An 11,881-nucleotide genomic window follows, 5' to 3' on the forward strand; every position below is an offset into this window, starting at 1 on the left:
GCTGTTTCGCTCAGGCTGTTGAACCAGCTTCATGAGGTAAGCCCCTCTGTGCCCCGGCTAGATTGTGATGGTTATTCGTTGTCCATCCCTTGAGTCCTTCCTCACATCCCTCTGCTACACCGTTGAAAGAAAGTGGATGAGGAGATGTTGCCTTGTCCCTCTGCCCAGCACAATCCCGGGACTCTGACCCATACCCCCACCTATCTGGTCAGGGCCTGGCTATAAGACAATGAAAACACTCCATGTCTAATACCTTTTGCTGAGGAGTGTAGTTTTGGTTAGAGGGGTGGGATGCTGAGGAAAGACCCAAGACCTGACACCTCCCGGAGGACATTTGTTCTTGTGACAGAGCCAAGTCATTGCTGTGGATAAGAAGGAAGCCACATCAGAGTGACCCAGAACAATGCTCAAAGATAAGTAAGCTGTTGAAGTATCAAACCCACTCATGTCTGCTTCCTACTCCCAACAAGGAGGTGTAGTGTGGGTGGCCTGGCCCTGGGCCTAAGGCATTATAAATGGATGGTGGTGGTCAGAGGCTCATGGCTCCCATCCATCATCCTGGCTCTTTGGGAGGCTGAGGTCTGATGGTCATGACTCAGAGCCAGGATGGGCAGGAAAGTTCAGGAGATTCTTATCTCCCATAAATCACCTCCCTCTCCAAATCCACACACAAGCCAGATGTGCTGTGGCTCAAGTGGTAGAGCCTCAGCCTTGAACAAAAGAAGCTCAGGGATAACACCCAGACCCTGAATCCAGGTCCTAAGACTAACACAATCATAAAATAAATGAACAGTGTACACCTTTTATCTGACTACTAAGAAAGATGGATACAGTTTTCTGCTGTACTTGTAGCCAAAGGTAAGGGGCTTCCCTTGATGTTCCCCTAAACCTCTCCTCTCTTTTATCTGTCCAGGCTTAGGTTGCAGGACAGAATTTGGATCATCACCCTGGATGTGACCTTAGGTACCTTCCCCCATCCACCTTCCTTGGGGTCAAGATCCTGGATGCACTCCCTGCTGGGAGGATGAGGCACCACAGAGATGAGAGTAGGTATCCCGGACACTTATACACACACACACACACACACACACACACACACACACACACACACACACACACACACACAAACACACATACAAACACACAAACACCCCTAAGCCAATATGATCTTATACATAAATATATGTATATATTATAAATATATCATATAGTTATATTTTAAATGTGTACCATAAATATTGACTTATATTTAAATGTAATTCATCTCATCATTTATACATATATATATATATGCATACTTTTTTTTTTTTGGTCAGTCTTGGGGCTTGAACTCTGGGCTTGAGTGCTGTCCCTGTGCTCTTCTGCTCAAGGCAAGAGCTCTACCACTTGAGACATAGTGCCATTTACAGTTTTCTGGTGGTTTACTGGAGATAAGAATCTTTGGAATTTCCTGCCTGGGCTGGCATTGAACTGTGACCCTCAGATGTCAGCTTCCTTAGTAGCTAGGATTATATGCATGAGCTACAGGCTCCCTGCTATATTTATATCTGAGATTTGTTAGTGGAACAAAGGGTACAGAAACTATTATTCTTATCATGCAATGACTTCACACTGACAGGTATAATTAAAAAACGATAAATATTCACAGTGGCACAAAAATCCCTTAGGTGCCTAGCAAGACAGCACGTTTTTCCAGACACTGCATGTGGTGTGAGCGGTTTGCAACCCAAGCAACTGTAGAAGATATTGGACCCTAAACAAAACTGATAATTGCATGAACCCAGTCCTCTATGACAGATTTAGGCAGGCCTATCTTAGAGATTCTTGTTAGGGACATGATGAAAAATTTATAGTTTAGTTGTGATTACAGAACTCTTTTACACATGTCACTTAGCCATTAACTATATTTAACATAGTTCCCTTTGCTCTAACTTATATTTTCATGGCTCAGGAAATTGTTTTTTGTTTGTGAAAACTTGGCTGTTCACAACATAGACATGGGTTTTTAATCCTTTTGAAATTACTGTCTGCATAATGTTCTATGAGATGAGCTTCTCTTTACCATATCATAGGAATAAACTTACTCTGATTCAAACTTGGACAACAGCTACCTTGTTCTCTCTCCTAGAAAACCATCTGTATAGACTTCTTTACATGCAAACAGACCCTCATTTACTTGCAAAAGTCTGTCAGTGAGTCAAACCTAACTCACCCAAGTGAGGTGAATTCCTGTGATGCTTCCTTTACATTAAAAATGTGAAGAGCTGTTCAGCAATGCACATACTTTAAATGTGAAGTGTGACTCCTATTTTCCATAATGTGAATCAAGCAGAGGAATCGGTTTAAGATGTGAAAGAGCCTTACAAATAGTCTTGGGCCTTGAAAATTGCCCTGGGTATGAATTTTTGGAGAAATATCCCTTCTAGGACAAAGGACTCAGTTTTTGTTTTTTTTTTTTTTTAATATTGTGCTGGCACTGGGGTTTGAACTCCTGGCCTTGAGCTCTATCTGGGCTTTTATTCTCAATGTTTGCTCTATACCAACTGAGCTATAACTTCACGTCTTCCTTTTACCAGAAGTGCAGAAAAGAATCTCTTAGCTTTATCTACTTAAAATAGCTTGGAATTGCAATTGTCAAATTTGAACCTACTGAGTATCTAGGTGTAAGCCACTGGTGCTGTGCTAGAACTCACTTCTTAAGAATAAATAATCACAAAAAGAGGAGAAATAAATATTTGTTCAATTGTGTATGTGTTGTCTGATAAACCAAATCACTTGCTACTGGAAAAGAAAAAGAGAGAAGATAGAGATTAATATGGAGGAGAGAGACAAAGAAAGAAGGGATGGGTAAATGAGTGGAGGGGAGTGAAAGGGAGGATATGAGAGGAGAGGGTAGCTGGGTAGAATTGTCTACTGCTCACTAAGGTATTGTTGGACAATCAGTACCTTTGCATTTATGTAGCCAAAGCTTTATATTTTTGGTAGTAAGCTGAGATATAAAATACCAGTTTACAGGTAGTAACCTGTTAGTGTGCTTCCTCCCACACCAAGGAAGCCATAGTTAGGTTACTGTTACAGAGAAGGCAAGAGTAAGCAGTTTAAATTATTCTGAGAAACAATCATTGACATGCCAGGAATGCTCCCTTGTATGGTGAAGTCAAGCATCACTCTTGTTCCCTGCTACAGTCTTCCTCTCAACAAGAATAGCAGAAACAGAAGAGGAAGAAGATATCTGAGTAATATCATCTCTCTGTTTACCCTCTTCCTTTGGCCTCTCAAACAATAAAGCCAAAGGAGACTTAACTTGAACTAGTGGGGAAAATGGGGGGAAGTTCAGTCTAGCTTATTGTGAAACTTTTAAAATAATTGGGGCAGTATTTCAAATACTGAAATAAAACTTTTTAAATTATTAATAAAAAGTTACTCGAAATTTATTGAAAATTTAGAAGACTACAGGGCTCACTACATAGTGGAATCTGCATAATTAAAACTGACTCGTGCTCCTATCATCAGAAATTGAAGATTGTCCCTAAACATAGTCTGCTGAAGTGATACATGATGAAAATTCATGATGGATAGCATAATGCTGAGAGCATGGAAATTATTTCCTTTCCATCTTCAGTGTGTAGAGAAGAGTAAAGGTCTCTAGGATGGCCCTGAAGGTGCAATTCTAAATTTAGGACAGAAGGTGAATAGTAAAATAGACCTATGTCAGCCATTCAGAGATTAGAAATGTGGAGAAATATACTCATTTATGTGGTCAAACATGGAAGAGAGGATGTGGCAAGCCCATAGCCAAATGCCAAAGGTAGAGATATTTAACAAAATACCATGAAGTTGAAACAAGTCTTAAAAGGGGATCTAGGCTTACAGGAAGTAGGGCAGAAGGATGGAGAGGGAAATGGTGGACTAATACAGTTATAACACTCAATGTACATATGTGAGAATATAAGTAGGAAACTTGAAGGGATAGGTGGGGTTGGGATAAGGGAAGGAAGAAAAATGGAAAGTTTGACAATGATCCAGATGCACTGAACATTGAAATGCACATACACTCTATTCAACACTGACATGATGAACTGAAACCCCTTTGCACAACTTGCCAAAGATAATTTTTTGAAGTTTTAATATTAAGAGACCAGAAGCATAAACCTTTAGAGATAAATAAGAGGATAGTATTGACATATTATTGAGGCTTTTGTTCCTTTCAATATACAAAATTAAATAAGTATCAAATCTGCTGCAAATTTCTTAAACTGTAGAGAACCAAATTCCAATATTCCTTCACTTTCAATAAAAATAAATCTTATAGACTGTGGGGGATAGCAAAGATGGCCCTGAGAGGAAGTTGAGTGGGCAGAGCTGGATTTGTTTAGGTTCAGTGTGTAAACATCTCATGGAAGCTTAGGTGCATGATAAGGTGTGGCCTTTCAGTGATTGGTTGGTTCCATTTCCTCTCCTCCCATGCAGTCTTTTGCTTTAAAAAGGGGTTGCTCCCTGTTAATAAACGAGTTCCTGCTTGGTTTGACTCCCGGCTGAGTCTGATTGTCTCCTGGGCTACTGGGCTATGGGGTGCTGGGGAATGGGGCGAGCAGCCCCACTTCACTTCGCATTTACCTCTCCTCGGACCCCATCCATCCAAAGACGCACGAAGACCCAACAATAGACCTTTAGGTTTTCCAGTTGTTTCTAAATATCTTAATGTAATGCATTGGAACTAATTTCATTCCATATTTAAGTTTAAATTGTAAATCACTAAATTCTTTTAAAATCCTCTCGCTCAGGCACAGGTATGGATAGATAACTGATGTGGGCAGAATCAGAATTATTCAGAAGGCTGTAAATGGATGCTTACCTAGTTTACTCTGCTGGGTCATAGAATACAGAATGTCCTAATTGGAAAAAGTTAGCCTTCCCAGGTTTTCTGCATATAAACACTCCATCAACATTTTGTTATTAGAGGATAATTCAAGATTAGCTATATGTTGATTGATAATGACTAACCATGACAGGAAGGAGAGGGAAATCCATCTACACTTCAGTGAGGTTCTGATTTGTGCTTCACAAAGTGTTATGAAAGCTCTCCATGAAAATCTAGCAGCTGCATTTCTAAAAAGTCCTTGTGTAGTAACATTTTCTTTCTTTCTTTCTTTCTTTCTTTCTTTCTTTCTTTCTTTCTTTCTTTCTTTCTTTCTTTCTTTCTTTCTTTCTTTCTTTCTTTCTTTCTTTCTTTCTTTCTTTCTCTCTCTCTCTCTCTCTCTCTCTCTCTCTCTCTCTCTCTCTCTCTTTCTTTCTTTCTTTTTTTTTTTGAGTCCGGTTGTGGGGCCTGAACTCTGGGCCTGGGCGCTGTCCCTCAGCTCTGCAGCTCATGGCTAGCACTTTACCACTTGAGCCACAGTGGCACTTCTGGCTTTTTTTTTTTGCTTATGTGGTGCTGAGGAATCGAACCCAGGGCCTCATGCATTGCAAGGCAAGCACTCTAGCACTGAGCCACCTTCCCAGCCCCTGTGGTTACCTTTTCTGATAATGTTTCAATTCAAGTATTTCTCCTTGGAGTTCCATACTATTCAATGATGCTGTATTAGCTCCTTGTTAAAATTTGCAGACCGGTCTTGGTGATGAAATTTGTGCTTTTCAAAATTGCTCTCCTAATTCCATCCACAAACTGCAAACAACATTTATCTGAAAAAATTTGTATCTGTTGATAGTGCATATATTTTTATGTTTCATTACAAACCTAGAATGTAGTAAAAATTTTCATAGCAATTACTCTGCACTAGCTTGTGGGCAGATTCTAAAGTAAATAATATACTGTGTTTATGTAGAGAATTTGAGTATCCAAAGTTTTCTTATACCTTTGGTCCTAAAACGAATACCTTACTGATATTGAGTGATAAATACAACTTCCTATAAGTACAGAAGTTTTCCTTGTATCTTTTTAATATATATTTTTTATTGTAAATATACTGTACAGAGGAGTTACAGTTACCTAAGTAAGGTAATGAGTATATTTCTTATTGAGCATTGTTACCCCCTCATTTGTTTTTCCTCTACCATACCATTCCTTCACTCCTCCCCAACTTCCCCATTCACCCCCCACCCCTTGATAGACTGACTTGTACACCTCATTGTTAGAATGGGTCAACCTGTATCCTTTCCTTATATCTTAAATGAAGAAGTGCTAGCTTGATTTATGCTGATTCTACTTGTGAAGGCACACCTAAAATCACTCATCAAGGCCAAGAGCACATAAATGAAACACCATCATTTTTTGTTACTTGGTATAATTGTGTTCTACACATTTATTGACAGGTTACAAATTATTCTCAAACTTTAAAACATTAAAAATATTTTCTTTTTTTCTTATTTTCTTGGCCAGGAAATCAGCAAGACCTTAGTCAGCATTTCTCACATAAGACTTTTCACATGAGTTGGTTAAATGTATGTGTAGAATCCAGTCCTTGGAAAAAGCTCAAGTAAGGATGCCATTTAAAGCCTTATAACTTTATTCTTTACCAGGGCATTCTCCTGCTACTTTGATTGTTGGAATTTCTACAAGAGCAAGCATTCTGTGGGGAGCAAGGAAACACCATATGAACTTTACTTACTGAGTTTTCTGAGTGATTTGCTATCACTTGTACTGCATTTTGCAAGTGGAATCTCTCTAAATGAACAAGTTTTAAGAGATAAGAGAGTGGTAAAAAAAATGCTTAGAGACAAATACATCTTGAACATACTTTGTTCCAAGCATTCCATTTGAGGCATATTCAACAACTAGTGAAATTTGTGTTGACTGTATCTATGTGTCTTTCTCCATGTGTGCATGTATACATGTGTACATGTACGTGTGTATTTGTGTGTACAGTAACATACATGTGTACATATATAAGGGCATATACACATATGTGTGCATATATAAATAAATATACATATACAAAAATATGTGCATATATATATCAGTTGTTCAGTGATTTAATCTATAGTTCACAGCACATTGTCTTTCTCACAAAGTGTACAAGATAAATTGCTCCTAGGATCTGTGTTCTATGATGGGCATCCTTTGTACACACTTCCCACATTCCTTTGTTTTTCATCCCTGTGAGCAACTTCGGTCCACTTTCCATAGGCTAGCTTTGTTTTCATTATATGTAGTTACTAACTGATAATAAAAGAAAAAGGTTGTTTGTAAAAGAAAAAGAACTTTTAGGTCACAGGTTAACAGTATCTTATCCATCCCAATGATTCCTATGAGATAAAATTTATAATAGTAAAAGTGAAAAGGAATTCCTAGATCTGCTGTTTTGCCATTTATTATGGCAAAGAATAATATCAAGTCACTCTTATAACTCTTAAAGAATGCAAGGGTAACTGATGGTCGCTATCATGTTCCCACAAAACTAGTGGATCCTGAAGGATAATAGTAGACCAGCCGAAATTCTAAGTACCAGACATGGAGCATGAAAGAGAAAGAGAGGAAATGGGAGAGAGTGAAAGAGAGAGAGAAATATCACAATACTAGAAGTGCATAACAGACAAACAAGAGCTGTATGAGAATATTCATACTGCTATCTTTAGACTCTATGTGTACATTTGAAGGTATTTGATATATGATAACAAATCAACATGAAATATAAAGTTATTTTGATAAAAATAAAAATAACTCAGAAGAAATTATAAATGCAAAAACAATCTTCACTGAAGCAAACTCTCAGAGATATTTATGACTTTGAAAAGGATAAAGTGGCTGAAGTTAGTATAAATTTAGAAGTACAATTCACAAAAATATAAAAATATATTTATATCTCTCATTATATTACCCAAAGCAGAAAGCAAATGTTGTTTAGATGATTTTTTAAAACACGGTTTCTGGGAAGGTGGCTCAGTGGTAGAGTGCTTGTCTTGCATGCATCAGCCCCAGGGTTTGATTCCTCAGCACCACATAAGCAAAAAAAGATGGAAGTGGTGCAGTGGTTTAAGTGGTAGCGCTAGCCTTGAGCTGAGGGACAACACCCAGGCCCCAGAGTTCATGCCCCATGACCAACAAAATCAAAATAAAGAACAAACCACAGTCTATCACTGTTTTGGCCTTAACTCTGTAATACCGCTGCTTCAGCCTAGGGATAAAATTTTAGGTGTGGACATTTATCAAAACTTCTGACTCAGACTCTATTTGATAATTTTTTAAATAAATATTTTGATCTTAATTTTCGTCTTTGTAAATTAACATGCACCTATAAAAATTGGTTTGACCATCCAAGTAACCTTCTCAAAGTACCTCCTAATGATGATTTACAAAAAGTTGTACTAGGGCTGGGAAGGTGGCTCAGCGGTAGAGCACTTGCCTTGCATGCATAAGGGACTGGGTTAGATTCCTCAGCACCACATAAGGAAAAAGAAAAAAGCCGGAAGTGGTGCTGTGGCTCAAATGGTAGAGCGCTAGCCTTGAGCTGAAGAGCTGAGGGACAGCGCCCAGGCCCCACGACCGGACCCCCCCAAAAAAGTTGTACTATATTTCAACAAGTAAAACAATGCTACAAATAAAGAAAACAATAATTAAATGTTAATAATTAATAAAATATAAAACAAAAATATTATCACTGTTTTCACTATTTGAAGTGTACTACATATTAGATTTTACTATTTTCTCATAATCCTGTACATTTAACACTGACTGAGGTTGTGATGTTCAACAAGAGTTTTATAGAATATGAGTAGTCTTTAAAGCTATCCACTAAGATTACTATTTATGGCTCTTCTCATTATTTGTTTATGGCTTATATCATCATTTTTCCTCGTTAACTTATAAACTGAGGAAGCCCTAAAGTTTTAACAGCCTGTGTAGTTAACAAAGTGTTAACACTTCATTCTGCTTCTTTACACAAAAACTTTGCAACTTCTCATTAATAAAGTTTCTCGAAACTCTGAAATGTACATACTTAGTAGTATATGTCTGCCACCATAAATCTTAAATACTTTATGGAAAAGTTTTATACCTGCCAAACAGTCCTAATTTTGGCATATGTAAACAAATTCCCAAAATTAAATATATTTAAAACATTAAAACTTTTAACAAACCTTAACACTTGGTGCAGTGTTCATTATGACAGGTGCCTTGTATAGAATAATTGAATCCCCCTCCTACACATTTCTTGAGCAACAGATATCTGGAATTATTTTGTTTTTGATATGTCAATCTTGACTTTATTCTTAAATTTGTGCTTATGTAAGAAATATATGGTTCTAAAATTTCATGACAATTCTTTTGAACTTACTTTTTGTTGAATTGTCTAGTTTAATAAAATCCAACTGCACTTTTTTTGGGGGGGTCCATTCGTGGGGCCTGAACTCTGGGCCTGGGCGCTGTCCCTCAGCTCTTCAGCTCAAGGCTAGCATTCTACCACTTGAGCCACAGCGCCACTTGCAGCTTTTTTCTTTTTGCTTATGTGGTGCTGAGGAATCGAACCCAGGGCCTCATGCATGTAAGGCAAGCGCTCTACCACTGAGCCACCTTCTCAGTCCCCACAATTGCACTTTTGATATAAAAAATATTCTGTGCTCAATTCAGCCACACGTACACTAACATTGGAACAATACAGAGAAGAGTACCATGGCACTTGCGCAAGGACGATATGCAAATTCGTGGTGTGTTCCATATTTTTACAACAACAGATGCTGGAGGGGATGTGGCCACAAGGGAACCATGCAACATTCTTGGTGGGAGTGTAAACTTGTTCAACCACTTTGGAAAGCATTATGGAGGTTCCTCAAAAGATTCCACATAAAGCTCCCCTTTGACCCAGCAGTCCCACTTTTGGGGATTTACTAAATGATCACAAACAAGACCATACTAAAACTACCAGCACAACTATGTTTATTGCAGCATTATTTACCATAGCTAAGATATGGAACCAACCAGCTGTCCCCACTACATGAATGGATCAAGAAAATGTGATGTATATACACAAGGGAATTCTATGCCTCCATCAGAAAGAATGACATTGCCCCATTTGTTAGGAAATGGAAAGACTTGGAAAAAAATTTATTAAGTGAAGTAAGCCAAGCCCAAAGAAACAGGTCCCATGGTTTCCCTTATTTTCAATAACGAATATATATCTGGGGTAAGCAGACAAGGTCAAAAGCTATGTGCATATGAACAGAAATGATAATGTTAAGGGAATTGAACCCCACGATAGGGAAACAAGTAGTTTTTTGTTTCTTGCTATTGTTACTAACATACTTATAATGTGCGATGTGAATTTTGGTTTCTTTGTATATTCCTCCCCCATGCTATAACCCTTGTTTTCTCTGTATTTGAAGTTGGTGCATCTGCCTCTTGTATGTACACTTCTCTAATTTGGGGAGGGGAAGGGAAAAAATGTGTGCGCGTGAACGCATGTGCATGCATGTGTGTTGGCATGCTCAGAGTTTGAAATCAGGGCTTAAAGGTCTTGCTAGGCCTTTCTTCTCTAGGTTGGTGAGGTACTATATGAGCTACATTTTCTTTCCTGGGTCTTTGCTAGTTCATAAAAATTTTGAAAAATAATTTCATGAATTTTTTTTTTGGCCCTGATTGACTTCCAATGGTTATCCACAGATCCCAGTCTCCTGAGTAGCTATCCCGAGTAGATAGGATTACAGGTGTGACTAGCCAATACAAGGCTTTCAGCATAATTTTAAAAGTAGAAGAAAATTTACTTCATGGGGGCCTGTTTAATTATCTCCTACTTTTAAAACATTTTGGATTGATTAAATGTGAATTTATTTCATTTTTGGATTCTTAAAAGATAGTAAGTGATGATATTTAAAAGTTTTGGTACTTTTTAAAAAAGGAAACTGGAACTGTGGGACAGAAGAAATTTGTCTCTCTTTGGACCTCAATTTAGAAGCTCAGCTCTGTGCATGATAACCCAATGTCACCAACACAGTCTGTGTTGAAGACAAAATGTGATAGAAAACAATCACCATGGGCAATATTTGCTATGCTATAATTTCTTGGACAATATGAATATTGAATTGAGAGTGTAAGAGAATGGAAAGAATTTACCTACCTTTTGTGTATTGCTGAAAGACTTTTGGAAACTTTGACTCATTTCCTTCCTCACTGTGTGTCTTTGGGCCATGCACTTAGTGCCTTTAATTACAATTTTTCCCAACACTAAAATAGTAATAACATTAGCATTATAGCAAATGTTATCTTAAGAATTAAGAGAAATAAAACTTGTAAAATACTTAACATAAACTTCTATGCATGAGCTTTGAGTTTAGCCAGAATTTTTTTTAAATACTAAATAGAATGTCATAAGTATTACAGAAACCATTACATGTAGTGAGCAATATTATCTATTAATCATGCTCTACTTCCAAGGAAGCCGGGTAGATAACTTCTCATGCTGTAAATCAAACTGGTTATCTTAAGTCTTGTTAGTGTAAAAATATAAGGGACATAATAATGAAGGAATGTTGTAGACTGAGATGAAGTCCAAAAGAAAATGTACAAAACTGATAAAACAAAAGTATCTGAGCAGTATATTGTGTTTTACATCATTTAAGTTACATCTCAAAGATAAGGCAGACCTAGAAGAATGAATTGTCTTTTTGATATTCTATCATAGGTCTTTTCTCATTCATGTAGAGGCATCATCAGATTTGAGGAACTAAGTTTTTGGTTTGCTTCCTTCTATTTAAGTTACATCATTTAAGTTACACCACAAAGATAAAGAAGACCTAGAAGAATGAATTGTCTTTTTGATATTCTATCATAGGTCTTTCCTCATTCTTGTAGAGGCATCATCAGATGAGAGGAACTGTATTTTTTTTTTGTTTGTTCCTTCCATTTATTCTTCAGTTTGAAATCTGAACTACATGAGACAGAAAGAAACCA

General features: G+C 37.5%; 1 non-coding gene across 1 annotated transcript; it reads left to right on the plus strand.

Annotated features, from left to right (window-relative positions):
* Positions 1 to 9,552: 9,552 nt before the first annotated feature.
* On the plus strand, positions 9,553 to 9,659 carry LOC122117065. The gene has a single exon (XR_006149077.1). It is a non-coding gene; the product is annotated as a U6 spliceosomal RNA (small nuclear RNA).
* Positions 9,660 to 11,881: the final 2,222 nt, after the last annotated feature.

This window comes from Dipodomys spectabilis, unplaced genomic scaffold (genome assembly GCF_019054845.1).
Source record: "Dipodomys spectabilis isolate Male_0828 unplaced genomic scaffold, ASM1905484v1 ptg000139l, whole genome shotgun sequence".
NCBI classification, from domain to species: Eukaryota; Metazoa; Chordata; class Mammalia; order Rodentia; family Heteromyidae; genus Dipodomys; species Dipodomys spectabilis.